Genomic DNA, 18,454 nt, shown 5'->3' on the forward strand with positions numbered 1-18,454 from the left:
ATTTTGGTAACCGATATTTAGCTTAGAAAAAATGATTTTTTTTTCAAGAAATATATTTGAATAAACAAAGCGTATTTTCACTTAGAAATCACACTTGCGACAAATTAATATTATAATCAATATAAAGCATAGACATTCTTCTTAACGACTGAAAAAAATAATATGAAATTTCATTATGTAACAAAGTCAGGAACCACAAAATAATACGGCAATATCCATCGCGAAATGATTGAAATTGCAGTTGAATTGGAGTAACATGATTATCCCACAGCGGCGAGCGGACTTTGTTTCATATATCTTAAAAGCCTTTGATATGGAAGGAAATGGTCTGTGGCCAAATGTGTTGGCCATTGTTTTGTCGTGTGCGAGGACCCTGGTTCAAAACTCGAATTCATTTGGATATTTTTTTTTTATTCCTTCTCGTCACTACCCAGCTTTTTTTTTTCTTGTGAAATCCTATTCAGACCTGTATTTATCAAATCTTACTTAATTGCTGCTTTTGATTTTCAAGTTCTTGATTAGATTCTACTCTTATTTGGGATGGGAGGGGTAGAGGATGAGTGAAAAGTCAAGTCCACATCAACTAAAAATTATTTGAATAGAGTAATTTCCCTTGTTTTTACTCAAAACAGTCACAAAACAATGATATGCAAATTAGTGTTGTCACTCACATCACATTAGTTTCTAATTTTTTGTGGCATTTTGTTTTTTAATTCTTTGCAGATTTGATAGGAAACTCTTCATCCGATCACAATAGGTTACATTTACGGAACTGTAACTCTATATTTGGAGGAATTAAAATCCCTCCGAAAATTTAATCTACATGTCATGTAAATAGATCAAACAACAAAATACAAAAGAACTTAGTGCGTGTGACATAATCGGTTAGTGTAATTTGCACATCGACGCAGATGAGCATATCATCGTTTTATAAATTAGGCAAAATTTCTCAATGTTAAAATAGTAATTATATAAAATTGAATCAAAGTTTTTATGAAATTTAATGCAATATCTTATTTTTGTTTAAATTCAAATTAATTTTTGATTGTGTGAACTTCTCCTTTACTCTTAATGTAGGGAATGCATAGCAATATTTATCCAGAAACAAAATTGTCTTAGAATATGCAAATCTGTAATTGGGCACATGTTCACTTTTCTTTCATCCAGGCCACTTCCTCACACCCACCAGGCTTACAGTCTTATAACAAAAATGATGAACCATCACACAACAGCACACAACATTCCCAGTGCTTCACAATAAATATTTCACTTCTGTTCATACATGTACATGCAATAAATATTGTGGAAAAGAAATAAAAGGCGTACCCATATTCAAATACCATTAAAAAGGACAAATATATTATACCTTTCGAGAAAAATCAGCACGTTAGATATCTGATAACAAAACATAATTATGGGGCACTGCAAGAAACTTATGTTCCATTGCAAATCAAGCGTAAGTCTTAAATTCAAATTGAAGCGTAATAAGGTCGCAATGCAATAGCAATTCAACTACATGTTTGTCTTTAATCAAAGGACTTACCCTTGATTTGGGACGTGTGATTGATTAGAAAATTTCTCACAAAATGCCCTAGTAACATTAAAATTGTTCTTTCGTTTTAAGTTGTGTGTTCTTATTTTAGACAAGCTGTATTCCTGTCCAAGTCAAATTTTTTAGTTCTCTCCAAAACTGTGCTCAAAATTGTTTCCAAGATCGATAAAGATAAATTTTCTGTTGCATCATTATCAGTCCAAAACTTGCACCGTAGCTCCTTGAAAGAGTGAAGAAAAAAATGGCTATATCCAAATCATAGTAAGAGGACATGATGGAATCTCCCAGATTGAAGTAGCGAGCAGAGACCAGAAGTCACCAGAGTCAGCAAGTGTGCAGATCTGTGTGTAGAAGAGTGAGAGAACAAAAAGAAGAAATAATTTAAATAATCAAATCAAAGTATGAATTTCATTATCTTGATGATTGATGACGTGCGGTGGCATGTAATTCCCGGTCAACAACAAATAATAGGTTTAGACACCTGAAAAATTCCACTCAGAACACTGGTGCTCTACCTCAAGTGATGTTTGTGTAGGCCCCACTCTGTGTATGCCACACCTACCCGGGTAGCACTCATTCAATGAACAAGGTTATGATATAAACTTGTTCTCAGTTATATTACCATGTGTGGCAAAATAAGGGTGGCAATGTTTGGCTTATTTTCTCTTTTTCTTTGGGACAAATGCTTGATTTTTTTTAACTCACAGTTTCCATTACACCTATTCGTCATACAACTTGGCTCTTAAGTAAATTTAATTCTTTAAATTATTTTTTTCTTAATTAAAAATATAGATCAAAAAATGAAAATTTTCTTGCCATATAAACTTTCCATCAATATAGGGCGTACACAAAAATATGCCTAAAATTCAAGTTTTTGAGCGCTCTGGTGGATACAAAAATTATTCCCAAGTTATTAATGAGAAATAAGTTGCAACTGCATGGAATTTAGTAATTTTGGTCACAAAAGTGATATTTTAATGATTTTTCAAAGTGTGTCCTCTGTACAACATTGGCATACCATAGACCTGCCTGTAGATTCACCACAGGCAGGATGGTAGCAGTGAACAAGTGCCGGGTAGGTGTGTAGCATAGTGTAGGCTGTAGCAGTAGTGAAGTGGAGACTACGCGAACATCACTTGAGGTACGGTACTCTGTGTCATTACAAAGAGTGCATTTATCTTCATCGTTGAAGGCATTATGCATTCATATGTAGCAGCACTCTAATCAGAATGAAACACCAGACTCTAGTTTTGGCCAGGAATCAGCATGATCAGGGTAACCACTGCTGAAAATTTGTCTTGCTTCATGACATCGGCATTATGGTGATAATTCTGTGTATCTGGATGTATACGATGCAGGGCCCTCCTGAGCATAAGCGCATTGGGTACTACTAGACCTGTAACATTGTGTAAACTTAAACATTTGGCCTTGTCATGAAAACATTCTGCCTTATCGTGAAATTTGGTGTTTGTGCGCTCGTTGTGTACAAAGTCAATGGGAGTGGATCACCGCCATTGACGAAATAAACGGCAGTGAATGGACTTAGTCTTGAGGACGCAATGATGATGATTTTTTTAGATATATGTCATTTATGACATATATCTCAAAAAAGACATCATTGCGTCCTCAAGACTAGAATGGACTGGTGACAAAAACTACGATAATGCAAAATATTCCTCTGAAACAGCAGATTTTCCTAAATAATTTAATCGCCTGATTCCTGACCAGTTTATTTAGAAATCTGAAGAAAAATCTGCTGGAATTGTGCAAAAACATAATTTCTAAAATAAAGACTTTTTAATTTTAATAGTAGGGGCCTAGTCATGCCAAAATGCATGATTCTAAAATTATATCAGATCTGTATCTGTCATCTGACCTGAATGCATCGTCAGAACAACTACCATGACTACAGACTACAGTTTCCTAACAATATGCTTACCTTGACTTTTGACTGGATCAAACAGCGTAACCTGCAACATGCATCGGCAGCAAGTGAATGGGACCGTACAGCTTGGTGTTTTTCAATATTCAGAGCGACACAACGAAGACTGTCGAGTGGACAAAATCGGTCTTTCCAGTTCATAATTCAATAAAAAAATAACACAGTTCTGGTTCTCTTATAGTCTGAAGTTGTCGAAAACAGAAATCGGATATCACAACACATGAAGAAAACGGTAAATTCGAAGAAAAATAGAGACCAGGAAGGTGTATCAGTGTATTATGCACAGAGAGATGATGTGCTAGTTGATCATGTGACGTCATTATTCTCGACTGTTTTCGATCACGTGATTGTCTGCCTGGGGGCGGCTGGGGGGGGCTGAGAAGGGTCTCTATTAATTTCATTTCTTGCATTTCCACGACATCTGTAAGACTTTTTAGTGACATATTTGTGTATAAAAAGACAAGACCTTTCCATTCATATATAATTTGTCTATAGTCATCACTTTCGTGAATTTTCTTTGTGTGTATACTTTAAAAACTAAGATTGCTGTATATCTTAACATGTGAAAAATGAGGATGGCAAAAGCACTAGAGACCTTTTTATCTAATCACGACTTGATCTACTCTTTTCATCTTCCCTTTTAGAATTGACATAGGCCTATAAGACACAATACAATCATTGTTTTTAAGTGATATCGCTTGTGATATCGATACTTTATAAAGCGCAACGTATCGTCTCAGATTTGCGCTTGCTTGATTCGCTGAATCCTTCGCGTCACGAGCGCGCAACAAAATGAATACATTAATGAGTTTGCCAAGTTGACCTTTGTCATTGCACTGATGTGCGTATTGTCTAATACACGTACAAAACCACGGTTGACTAGGGAGCATCGTACGAAATTGATATTAAAGGTCAAGTCCACCTCAGAAAAATTTTGATTTGAATCAATAGAGAAAAATCAGACAAGCACAATGCTGAAAATTTCATCAAAATCGGATGTAAAATAAGAAAGTTATGACATTTCAAAGTTTCGCTTATTTTTTTAAAAATAGTTATATGAATGAGCCAGTTACATCCAAAAGAGAGAGTCGATGATGTCACTCACTCACTATTTCTTTTGTTTTTTATTGTTTGAATTAGAGCTAGATCTATACAAATTTACAATATTTCAATTTTTTACGAATTTGATGATTAGGACCTAGAGCAGGGGTTCTCAAACTTTTTCCTTGAAGGGCCAGATGAGACTCCAAGTATACCTGAAAGGGCCAGGGTGAAGTGGATACTTACAAAAAAAAATGTGCGCGAAGCGCAAAGACCCTTGCCGTCGGGGTCCTAGATGCTCTCTTGTGCAATCTGGCCCTTACTTTGGGAGCATTTAATCCAACAAATTTATAACAGTTTCATATGGAATGCAGGCAAAATTAGAAAAGATTTCAAAATGCAGCGAGAGCAATATTAATGAAAACAAAATTGATGTACTTTGTTAAAAGGAATCTAGATTGTACCTATACCTACCTGGTATTGGGGGGACAGATAATGTTTTGAAGCATCAATATTGTTCGTATTCAAGTAGAATGAATTATAACAGAGCATGTCTGTTATAGGCCTATACTCTAACAAGTGTGTCAGTCTCCGAATCACTTTCAATATGTGAAACGTGACAGTCTGTCAGCAACAAGTTACCTGAACCTTGGCACAAAAGGTGTAATTGCCAGAAGGCACTGGTGCAGATGTTCACTGGTCAAGCAGGGGCCGCGGAAGCGAGGGGGAGGGGGGGAATCTTTTTTCCAAAACCATGTGCAAAAACGTAAAAATGACCATATGATTGTGATTTTTTGCAGGAGCAGCCCCCCCCCCCCTCCCTTTGAAACCGTTCCACGGCCCCTGTCAAGGTGCTTCCGTATGAGTTAGTTCTTTAAAATGTTCATTGTGGAAAATGCACTTTCGCACCTGTATGTAGATCCAAACATGTTGAGAACAGCGCTGGTCATCTATAAAGAAAGTAGATCGAACAGACAAAAAACTCGGCTCCACTAAACTTTGTTGCAAAGTCAAATCAATTTGACTGCCATTACTTTTATTACGGTTAGGTCTACATGGATACACAACGTAATCATATTGAGCTATGTTTCATATTTTATGTGACTTAAAAGTGATTTTAAAAAAACCCAGCAGAGTCTAGCGGGCCGGATTGAGAAGCTCCGTGGGCCGGATCCGGCCCGCGGGCCGTAGTTTGAGAACCCCTGACCTAGAGGCTAGACTACTTGCCTGAAGCACAAAATGTTAAAATAATGGAATTCCACATGTTCAGTGAGAAATGAAACTTCACTTCACATGACAATAATGAGAAAATTTAAAAAAAACATATTTCATATACAGGGCTCCACACTAACCTATTTTTTCTACTGGTCCAACCTATTCATGTCGGACCAGTAGATACCCAGTTTTTCAAATTTTTACTGGTCCGAACGTAAAATCTACTGGTCCCAAAAAATAAAGAAAACATTTAAAAAGGCGCAAGTTTATTTTTCTAGCCTTTTGTTACCTCCCCCCAAATAAAAAGAAAGAATGAAGGACAAAAAGAAAGCAAGACAGAAACGAAGAAAGAAAGAAAGAAACAAAGAAAGGAAGGAAGGAAGGAAAAAAAGAATAAAAGGAAGGAAGGAAAGGAAGGAAGGAAAAGAAATAAAAGGAAAGAAATAAATGAAGAAAGGGAAGGAAAGAAGCAAGCAATACAAAAAGAAAAAAGTAAAAGAATGGATGAAAGGAAGAAAAAAGACTGAGAGACAAAGAAAGGAATGAAAGAATAAAGGAGAGAAAGGAAGCAAGCAGTCAAAAAAAAGAAAGGAAAGGTAAAAGAATAGATTTAACAACTTTTAGGGAAAAGGAAAGAAAAAGACAGATAGAAGAAAGGAAGGAATGAATGAAAGAGAGGGCTGAAAGAAGGATGAAATGAAAAAAAATAAAGGGTATGATGGATGGAAGAAACAAAGAAAGTAACGAAGAATGAAGGAAAGAAAAGGGTAAAAAGAAGGAATGAAAGAAAGGATGAAGAGAAGGGATGAATATAGGATGGATGGACTCAAGAATGAGAGAAAGGAAGGAAGGAATGAAGAAAGAAAGGAAGGAAGGAAGGAAAAGAAAGGAAGGAAAGGAAAAGGAAGGGAGGGAGGAAGGAAGAAAGAAAGATATAAAAGAAATAGAGAAAAATATTTTCTATAAGGATAGAAAGAATGAAAAAAAGGAAGGGAGAAAGAAAGAAAGAAAAAAAAGATAAAAAAGAAAGAGAAATATTTTCTATAAGGATAGAAAGAATGAAAGAACGAATTAAAGAAAAAAAGGAAAATAAAAAAGAAAAACTTTAACAAAAAATGAAAGAAGAGAGGGAAGAAACAAAGAAAGATTGAAAAGAAAGAAGGAAAGAAAGATAGGAAGAAAACAGAGGAAGAAAGCTCCATGTAAAACCATCATCATAAATATTTTATCAGTATCTTTTTGGCTCAATTTAAGTAGCAATGAAAGTCAGAAACCAAGTGTATCAACACACACATAAATGCATATGTGGGGCTAATGTGTATTCAGACGATGCCACCCGAAACCCGATCTGTTTGAACCAAACAGAAGTGAAAATTTTTCCTTTTACTGCTTACAAATGACAGAGTTACCCCAATTTTTAGGAAATATGGACATAATAAGAGCCTTTCATGAGTATGAACCGTGAATTTTGACAGTTATGTGAGAGATTTCTGCCAGAGTTTTGCCAAGTTTCGTTCGTGCAGCCAGTAGAGAATTTACCATGTGGATTGTGTGGCTGGCTAGCTACATGTACACTGTATATATCTACTCTAGTAATACTTGCGTGTGATTCATTCTGTGTGTATTCTGTGTGTGAATGACAGAATTTGTCGGGGGGGGGGGGGGGGGGAATGGTTTGCAGTGAATTTGACCATTTCTAGAAATGTTATTGGCCCAACAATGGTTTTTATTACTTTTTATGTCGGACCCTTAAAATCGTGCTATTTTTGGAAAAATTACTGGCCCGACAATGATATTTTTTACTGGTCATGTCGGACCAGTAAATCTTCCTATTTCTGAAAATCTACCGGCCCGACAGCGATTTTTACCGGTCTGGGACCGTCGGACCGCAGCTAGTGTCGAGCCCTGTCATATAATAAATACAAAAGAAATAGTGAGTGATGTCATCAGTTACCTCATTTGCATACCAACCGAGATGTGCATTTAACTATTTTGTGAAATGAAGCGAAACTTTAAAATGTCATAGGGCCTACTCATAACTTTCTTATTTTACATCCGATTTTGATGAAATTTTCAGTGTTATGCTTGTTGAATTTCTCTTTTTATTTAAATCAAGTTTTTGTTGGGGTGGACTTGTCCTTTAATGAGGGCTTATTTCAGCTTCTAATGGATTAAACAAAACGGGTACCTTCGGGGCCCGGGGGGGCACTCAGTATATAATGCATGCCATACAGAGATGCCAAGTTCAAAGACCAGCTATGCGTGAGATTTTGTGTGAATCTGAGTGAGATCACAGACATTGTGTACAATGTATATGGGGATAGGCTGTGATAGTTGCGTGAGACAGAGATTTGAGGGGATGAACAAGTCCGAAATGCTTGAGTCCGGGGGGGGGGGGGCACTCGGCCAAAAAAGTGGTGGGGGTGTGCCGCGGGCGAGACAAAAAACGGGGGCCTTGGAGCTGCTATTTAGGCCTATCTCTCAAACTTGACCCTCAGCTCAAGGGTATACCCAGATTAAAATATTTTACCTACCTACCGAGATCGAGAAGACAAATTAAAATAAGTCTGGTAACCAACATAAGTTCTCTACACCGTTCTCCAAACGAGTTCTCTTTGGCACCACATAATAGTTTGTACGTCTCTACAACGCTATCAAATTACGCGCACTATGACACTGCTATGACTCTTCAATTCCCGAAATTCAACACCCCTGGGATTCAACAGAATACGTCATTCATAATGAATATTCATTTCTAACTCCGGTAATTGGAATTCATCGCTTACCCCTTGGAGCGGGCTAATTGTAAAAAGGAGGGTCCTCGGAACGGGCTTCCGAACTACAAATGTTTGTGAAAACGGGGGTCCTTGGAACGAGTCGCCTGCATGTGCGTGCGTATATGCATCCCTATGGAACGGGCATACGTGCATGCAGCTAGCCCGGCGGCACGGGCACCTGGTGCGCTAGCACATAGGCAATGGTCGGACATCGCTCAGCGGCCGCTTTTCACCAAAATTGCGGCTCATTGTAGCAGATCAATGCGATCGGAACGGCGTAACGGAAAATATGCGAAGCTTTGGAGCGGATTTCTTTCTTCCCTTTTCATGATAAGAAGAAAATGCTACATGCCTTGGAGCGGCTTTTTTTGTTCTTTTTCTCAATAAGACAAAAATGCTATGCCTTGGAACAGAAATTTGAGTGTAAAAATGGGGGTCCCCTCTGCGGCACACTATGCATTATATACTGAGTGCCCCCCCCCTTGAGTCTCACGCATAATGCGTGAGACTTGGTAGCTCTGGCCATAGTGGGTATGTGCCGCGGAGGGGACCCCCATTTTTACACTCAAATTTCCGTTCCAAGGCATAGCATTTTCTTCTTATCGTGAAAAGGGAAAGAAATCCGCTCAAAAGCTTCGCATATTTTCCGTTACGCCGTTCCGGTCACATTGATCTGCTACAATGAGCCGTAATTTTGGTGAAAAGCGGCCGCTGAGCGATGTCCGACTATTGGCATTGCCTATGTGCTAGCGCACCCGGCGCCTGTGCCCCTGGCCTGGGCTAGCTGCATGCACGTTGTCGTTGGGCCTATGGCTATGCCCGTTCCATAGCATAGGGATGCATTCATATACGCACTTGGACAGCTGGCAGCCGTCTGTTTCGAGGAGTTTTTTAACATTTTTTTTTTCTCCTCGTACACAGACGGTACGCTATCGTGCAGCCACCATTAGGGGACTTGCAATGCAAAATCCCCCCGTCGGGGCTCTTCAATTTTTGTCTTTAATGAATAAAAAAATTGTCAATTATTGCGACCAAAATGCAAATTAATATTACCTCTTGGCATTAATTGCCCAAAACAGAGATAAATCAAGTTAAAGGAACAAAAACAGTGACTTACCTCGACTGTCACGCAAATTCACTTCCCCGTTTTGTCCGATCTTAAGTACATAAACATATGGCCATTGAGTCCCCTGTACAGATCGCGCTAGAACTTCGGTGTCTGTATGTGGTGAGTGAAGCCAACGGAGTTCAGCTGAACAAGTCATAACACAGAGACCGAAGCTTTTGGTCTAATACTCATACGCACTCACATGCAGGCGACTCGTTCCAAATCCAAGGACCCCCGTTTTCACAAACATTTGTAGTTCCGAAGCCCGTTCCGAGGACCCTCCTTTTTACAATCAGCCCGCTCCATGGCCCCCGTTTTTTGTCTCGCCCGCGGCACACCCCCACCACTTTTTTGTCGAGTGCCCCTCCCCGGGCTTCGGGGGCCTGAACGAACCTAACCCAGTCCAGGCCAGGCACGTGCACGCAATTCGCAATGTGTCCCCACAATCACTCTAACTCTAAGTCTAATTTCAATTTTAATCTTGTAATATGTAACTCCGATAACTTTGCTCACCATAATCAGACTATATCCTATCCAGTTCGGAAATTCATCCTCTTCAATCAAACTATAATACATGATGACTACGTTTGGCCAAGCTCGGTCCGTAACTTGTATACCGTAGATGTTAGAATCCGATAGGCACTTAAGAACCAAGTTGGAAAGGACACTCGTAAAATTACTCTCTCGCCGATGAATATTCATTAGATCGTGGTCGTGCGCGCGTGTGTTCAACTGAAGTCCTTGCTGAAGTCACAGTCAGACCGCAGGTCCCTATATGCTAATGAGCAAAAAGGCCAGATTCATCCAAATCATCTCGTGGCTGAATCCTCCTCCTTGCAAAATCTCATGATTCGTGAGATTTTCTTTCTCTAAGAATTTACCTGTTTTAACCCCAAGCTAAATGAAATATTATTGAACCATCAGATAGAATGAAAGTTACTCTTTCATATTGGTCATTTATTATACAATATTTTGTTAAATAAGTAAATTTCTGGCCTGAAAATGTGCCTTAAAAACTGAATTTTCTTCCTCTGTTTTCTTTTGCAAATTGTGCAAAACTTTTTATTTTGAGCCTCAATGATATATCACCATAAAGCTGAACTTCTGTACTTTCTCACAATTCCACTCTTGATATGCAGCACCTTTTAATCGGGTCAAGATCACACTTTTCCCACCAAGGTACAAGACGAGATTTCTAAAATTTTCCCTTATAAAAATCGCCAATGGTATTTGAATGGTGCCGAATGGTAGTTGAATGGTGATCTGAATGGTAAATGGTACGCGAATGGTATTTAAGTGGTGTTTCAATGGTAAGTTCTTAATGGTAATTGGTAGTTTATTTAATGGTAAATGGTATACCATATACCGAATGGTGTTTCAGTGGTATGTGACTAATGATATGATTGGTATGATGAATGTAAATACCATTTACCCAGTGGTGTCTCAGTGGTATTCAATGGTGTCTCAGTGGTATGTGCTTGTAATGGTATGATTGGTATGATGAATAGTATACCATACATCCAATGGTGTCTCAGTGGTATACAATGGTGTCTCAGTGGTATTCAATGGTGTCTCAGTAGTATGTGCCTGTAATAGTATGATTGGTATGATCAATGGTATACCATACAACAATGGTGTCTCAGTGGTATACAATGGTGTCTCACTGGTATTCAATAGTGTCTCAGTAGTATATGCCTCTAATGGTATGACTGGTATAATGAATGGTATTCAATGGTGTCTCAGTAGTATGTGTCTCTAATGGTATGACTGCATGGTATACCATAATATACCCAATGGTGTCTCTGTGGTATACAATGGTGTCTCAGTGGTATTCAATTGTGTCTCAGTGGTATGTGCTTGTAATGGTATGATTGGTATGATGAATAGTATACCATACATCCAATGGTGTCTCAGTGGTATACAATGGTATCTCAGTGGTATTCAATAGTGTCTCAGTATGCCTCTAATGGTATGACTGTTATAATGAATGGTATACCATGCACCAATGGTGTCTTAGTGGTATACAATGGTGTCTCAGTGGTATTCAATGGTGTCTCAGTAGTATGTGTCTCTATGATGGTATGACTGGTATGATGAATTGTATACCTTATACCCAATGGTGTCTCAGTGGTGTCAAATGGTGTCTGAGTAGTATGTGCCTCTAATGGTATGACTGCATGGTATACCATTATATACCCAATGGTGTCTCAGTGGTATACAATGGTGTCTCAGTGGTATTCAATGGTGTCTCAGTAGTATGTGCCTCTATAATGGTATGATTGGTATCAATATGGTGTCTTAGTAGTATGTGCCTAGTGGTATATATAATCATGTTGGATAATTGTAAAGCTATAGTGGCTTAGTGGTGTTTGCCTAATGAATGCCATTTATGTTAATGGTGAATGATATGCCCAATTGCATTACCCATTAACATAATTCCGAAGATTTAAAGAAAATATATCAAAGATTAAAAGGTATTTAGAGTTAATTAAATATGTGACCTGTGACTTTTATGCGAGCAGCTTCCCCAAATCAAGTGTAATCGCTCATGATTGTAAACATGGTCTCTTTCATTCTTTTAAATTGTCTTTGTCCTTATTAAGTAAAAGGTCTATATGTGTTTAAATATTATTGATCCAGTGGTTATGATACAATATTATAAATTTGTTATATTTTACAATTGTACATATTACCGTCTAAATTTAAATCTGATGCAATGGGTGCAAAAATAAAATCAATCGGTTAATGAAATCTTTTTTGATAAAAAGGGTTTTAATTTTTAATTAATAAGTTTTATTCTATTTTTATAATCATTTTGCTTGTTTATGGCCGCTTTTTGTAAAAAGAACTATATATTGAGTGTTTCAAGAAGATATTTGCAATCAATCCCAAAATTTGATCAGATGCAAATTTACAGGTGATGATACATTAAGTTTATCTAGAACATATCAATTTGGATTTTTTTATGGATCAGTTGCAAGTTTGCAATGAAAAGTATGACTCTCATGATTTTGGAGTCTGAAATTGATTTGCGTTCGATTGCTTCGATTGCAAGTTTCTTGCAATGCCCCATATTTTGCTCAAAATGAATTCACTGTTGGTTGTCTTGGTCCCCCAACCTCTATCAAATTCCCATCCGCAAACCCTGATTTGGTCTGTCTGCAACGTCAAAAGCCCCAGGCTGAACCCATTTGTACGCTATTATAGCTGCTTCCAATCATGAATTATTTCACCCTTTTTTTACAAATGATATTTTCAAAATTCTATTTTTAGACCCTAAATATTCTTTCCCACTTGTGGACGGCGTTTATAAAGAGGAGAGCTATTCTATAGGCCGGCATTACTTGATTGAAATGATTTATCCACATGGTCTTGCTCCCTCACCCTTATCAAAATTCCCTGCCGCCATACAGGGTATAGTACAATGTAACAGAAAAGAAATCTACTGAATGAAATCTCAATTTCAATCATTACAAAAGCAAATTAAAACTAAGAGGAGTGAGTAAAAAATATATATATAAAGGGGAAAAAACAAGAAAAGAAAAAAGGCAAAGAAGAAAAGAAAGATTAACAGAAAAAAAAGACAACGAAAATAAAAAAGAAAATAAGAGAGAGAACAGGAAAAAAAAGTGAAGGGATCGAAAACTTTTTTCATAGATTCCAAGATCCAAGGAAAACAGTGGCACTCACGCCATCATGGTTTCCAACCCAGAAGCAATCGAGAGGAAAAAGAAGACACCCTGATTTGGTTTTAATCCACCCCTCCCCCCCCCCCCCATATGCGTTGGCAAGCAGGGCCGGGCCGCTTAATTGGCTGCTTGCTAGCGCTAGCTAGCTCTGTGGCTCTATTGCACGCGCGCGCACGTACGTACGTGCGTCTAACCGCCAATTACAATATTTGAAAAAGAAAACTCCATCTACCGGGACCGCCGTTTTGCTGTTGATAAGTCCGTCGATAATTCATCAAAAACTAAAGGAACATGGGTCAGATTCGGACAGCGACTTCAAAGTCATTTGTAGAAGTCTAAACAGTAAGTTCTATAACAATTTTCTTTGATTTATTTCTCAAATTGTCTCAAAATGTTAGATGTCGGTGTACTGCCACGACCACTACACTGCCACCGCCATTGCCCCGTTGGCGCTGGCCGCTGCTCTACGCGGCCGGGACGTGGCTATGACGATAGGGAGTGCTTATGCTTTGTGTTGGCTGAGTTTAGCTCGGGGAGCATTGAATAGATTAGTAATTCGCTCATATTGCCTGATGTTTATTGTCAATGTTTTACAATAACCGTCTCTGAATACGTTGAATTCATGAATGAATGATTTGTTAATCTAATGTCAAGAGTAGTCAAGACTGTCAAAACGTTAATTGTGAAACACGTAGGGCCTATACTGCACAACGTTAATTCACTGAAATTGAAAACTTGCCGCGACAAATAATGTTTTGGAATTAGGCCTATAAATTTGTTGTTGTTGATGGATGTTGGTAAATGAGATAAAATGGAGGTGAAACATGGAAGGGGTCCTAAACTTAAAAAAGTTTAAAAAATGATAAAGGCTACGCAGCCCCTATAATTAGTATAAAGTTACACTCTACCACTCATGGCACGTATGGTGAAATGTGCACTTTGTGTGTGGAACTGTGACTGGACTGGACTGGAGTGACATACGATTCCTATTCAATTTTTCTACAGAGGCTGCAATAATTATGCAGAGAAAAATGGCGCTAATGCAGTTTTGCACCAGCTGATTACCAGCATACCTCGTCACCAAAATTTGTTCCCAAATGTCATGACAGGTCTCTCAGTCACATTTCGATGTTAATACCACCGCTTTTCAAAATATCTGGAATGGCTGTATTTAGTCTTCGATCTCGATGAGTTGATCTAATCCGTAGACATCACTTCGCGGATTGCTTGGATTCGCTGTAATGTTTATTGGGACTGAAGTTAGCAAACAAATCATGCTTACATGTGGCGAACAAACAGCCAACATGCCACATGCGAATCTTTTGGTCGCATAACTTCGGTCCATATCAACATGACGGCAAATCCAAGCAATCCGCAATATTTTGAAAAGTGGTGGGCATATTGTGTATTGACCTCAAAATGTGTGTAGAGAATTTCTGGTGGGGAGTTTTGCTCGAAGTTGGCTGGTGTGAAACTTGTGAAGCATTAATGCGGGAGGGTATTATTAGATTTTTTCATGGGGCTAGGCATATCAATTTTTAAAGTAAATTTTATCCTTTTTTTTAAGTTTGTCCTGTGATCACATTTTATCTGTTTTTATTTATTTACTGATCAAAACTTGCCTAAAACAATGTCTGGAATTCATCCACTGACATATGATTGTCCATGAACGGATCCATGATTTCTCAAAGGGGGTAATGGGGCAGATTTTCCCAAGGAAACTTTGAATAACAAGCAAACCAAAAAAGAGATCCTCTTGTATGAGACAATATTTTCGATATAAATATTTGCTGTAACTTTCGAAGGGGGGGGGAACACTTGTGTAAGAAAGCCACATTCTTATCTTGCTCTCAAGGTGGGGGCACAGGGGTCCATTGCAGAAAGAGTTGCGTTTAAACGCAGGTAAAAAAATCAATCGCAAGTCCCAAATGCGCGTTGTTGATTGGTTGAAAATCAAGTTGCGCATGATATTTAGAGTTGTGATTTATTGCAACTCTAAATATACAACGGACCCCAGGTCAAACGTGCCCACTTGGATCCGCTTCTGCGATTGTCAATACCAGGGAAATGGAATTTATGTCATCGATTACCCTCCTTTTGAAAATTGCTGCTCTGGAAATTTGATTTCAGATGACATAGCTATTACTAGTATAAATCATGCACAGTTATAATACAGCCTTGTCTGAACTAAGCTGAACAATATCACATTTCCTTATTGTTTTCTTGAATTCTGGGCTGGTAATTAGAGATCCATGAAAAATATCTCTAAAATTAAAGTTCTAAGATCATTCTTTTTCTATTACTATATTAGTATTCTATTTTTGTTTGTATCTGCACATACATGCAGATTTTACAACACTCAAATTGATTTTATTTCATTTTCAAAGTTTGGACGACGGATACACTGGATGATAAGGTTAATGGTCCAGCCTTATCTGGGAATGACACGACGGGTGTTGAACACAGAAAACATGCCGTGTACAAGAAAAAAATGGAGTTTTGAAAGGTATGTGTGTAGGAATTTTCTTCAGTAGGAAATATTGCAAAGCTTCATGAGATAAAACAGATTGTATTCCTGCAGTGGCATAGCTGAAAAAAAAAATCAGTATGTTGGCTGAGGGGGAGGGGTGGACGCTTTGTCCTCAGGTATTCATTTGTTGTGGTATTTGTCATCATTGGGGCCTCCCATTAGATAATAGGTTATTTTCTTCCCATCTATGGTTAAACAAAAATTTATTTATCATATTTTACAAAATGTTTTGTTGGTATTTGTTAATTGGCACCATTCAATTCAATGGTAGTGTATACTGCAAATTGCTCGATATTTAAAAAAATATATGAACTTCTAAAGAAAGCTTACACACACGACAAGCATTCATGTTTTGAACCCTTAGCTAATATACTGTCCTTTGCATTGTTTTCATCCAATATTTCTTATTACAGCTTCAAGGAATTAATCCTGCCGGGTACCCATTCACTTCACCTGGGTCTAGTGCAGCACAGTGTGGATAAATTTCGGGCTGAAGGAAAACACACCATGGCTAGGACTCAAATTCATGACCCTCTGTTTGTAAGGTGAGAGTCAGAACCACTAGACCATGACGTACCCAAGCTGATGTCATATCCCCACTTGTTCTTTTGTATTTTATTACAAGAAGTCGTGCTTATTTACACTTTGTCCTCCGAGAACTATAAAAAATGGAGTGAAAATTTATTTCAAAGACATGTCCACCCTAACAAAATGTTGATTTGATTAAAAAGAGAAAAATCAAACATAAAAATCGGATGAAAAATAAGAAAGGTATGACATTTTTAAGTTTCACTCAATTTCACTTAATAGTTATATGCATATCCTGGTCGGTATGCAAATGAGGGAACTGATGATATCACTCATTCACTTTTCTTTTGTTTTTTTGAATATGAAATATAATTTTCTCCCCATTGACCTATGAAATAAAGTTTTATTTCTCACTGAACATGTGGAGTTACCATTGCTTAACATTATTTGGTTAAGTCCAGTTGGTCCTTATTGTCAAATCTGTAAAATTTGAAATATTGTAGAATTCAAACAATGAAAAACAAACCAAAAAGTTAGGGACATCATCGATTCTCTCATATGCATGTGGGTAAATTGTGCATATAACTATTTTGTGAAATATAAGCGAAATTTCAAAATGTCATAACTTTCTTACTTTGCATCCGATTTTGATGAAATATTTTGCATGATGCTTGCCTGATTTTTCTCTGTTGATTCAAAACAACCTTTTCTGTGGTGGACTTGACCTTTAATGTGAAGATATTCATTGCTGGAAATAATGATATGATACTTGGGACATATCATACACACATGTATGAAAATATTAAATAATTATGATTTCATTTTATACAATAAGCCTAGCAAATATTCCTGACGATCATGTGTACATTAGGTTATTTTTTTTACCAAAATATTGTTAAAATTTCAAATTCAATAACTTTGTTATTATTAGATGTTAATGAAATTTTCAGCATGATGCTTTTCTGATTCATTCTCTCCCTACCAAAATCTCCCCTTTTCTCATGCTTTCTTTCTATGGTCCCCTTCATTCTCCTTATAACTATTTTATGTGTAAAATGTAACCAGTCGTCCAACCCATTCGATTGAAGGGCTAGAGGTACTCGAGACTGAAAGTTATGTGATACAATTCAAAGTGTACATCAGACAAACAAAAAGCACTTAAAATTTCATCAAAATTTGTTGAGGATTAACGAAGTTATGACGAATTAAAGTTGTTATTTTTTTGTAAAACTGTTCTCTTCAAGTCCTCATGAATATACAAAATCACAATTTATATATTTTTTGTATTATATGAATTCAAATTTTGTCCAAGCTAGGTTGTAAAAAATTACAATTGACTACTGATTCTGTGTAAGACAATAATCGTATTATTTCTCACACATACTTGAGTTATTCATCTGATTCAGCACAGCAAAAATAGACAGAAAAGAAATAAGTGGGTATCTTGTATATATTATTTTCTATATATTTTGCAAAAAGAGGTCTCTATTTTTTTATGTTTTTTAGTGTTCCAAATTGAATAATTTTCTTTCCCTATTTTCATTATATTTTCTTTCTATGTGTGATATATTATTTATTTCTTAATGTATCTTTATTGTATTTATGATAAACTTTTGGCATGTTTCTACAGTAAATCATTAAAAACAGTTTATCTTTTCCAGACTCGAATAACCTTATCGCTCTTAAACCAAGCTGTTTCTACAGACCAAATAATCTGATTAACTTGCATTTCGCTTCGCAAATACGGCAGAAATCGGAAAATTCAACCTATAACATCAACATTGCATTTTGGTATGTCAAAAATTGCATCTCGTCAGGAAAATTTTCAAAATTCATGGTAGATCTCACTCATTGTAGCAGGTATACATGTTTCGCGATCAGCTGGCGAGATTAAACAGGCCAGAATATATGTATACTGTGAGATCGCACTTCTGGGTTCAAGCACTTAAGCCAGACATGAATGCTATTTTGCCCCATGTTTACAGAAAAGTTAAACAGATTTACATGGCAATAACCACCTCTCAAAGATGGTTATGAGAAACCGTATTTTGCGCGATGCAATTTATCAATTA

This window comes from Lytechinus variegatus, chromosome 2 (assembly GCF_018143015.1).
Source record: "Lytechinus variegatus isolate NC3 chromosome 2, Lvar_3.0, whole genome shotgun sequence".
Classification (NCBI taxonomy): domain Eukaryota; kingdom Metazoa; phylum Echinodermata; class Echinoidea; order Temnopleuroida; family Toxopneustidae; genus Lytechinus; species Lytechinus variegatus.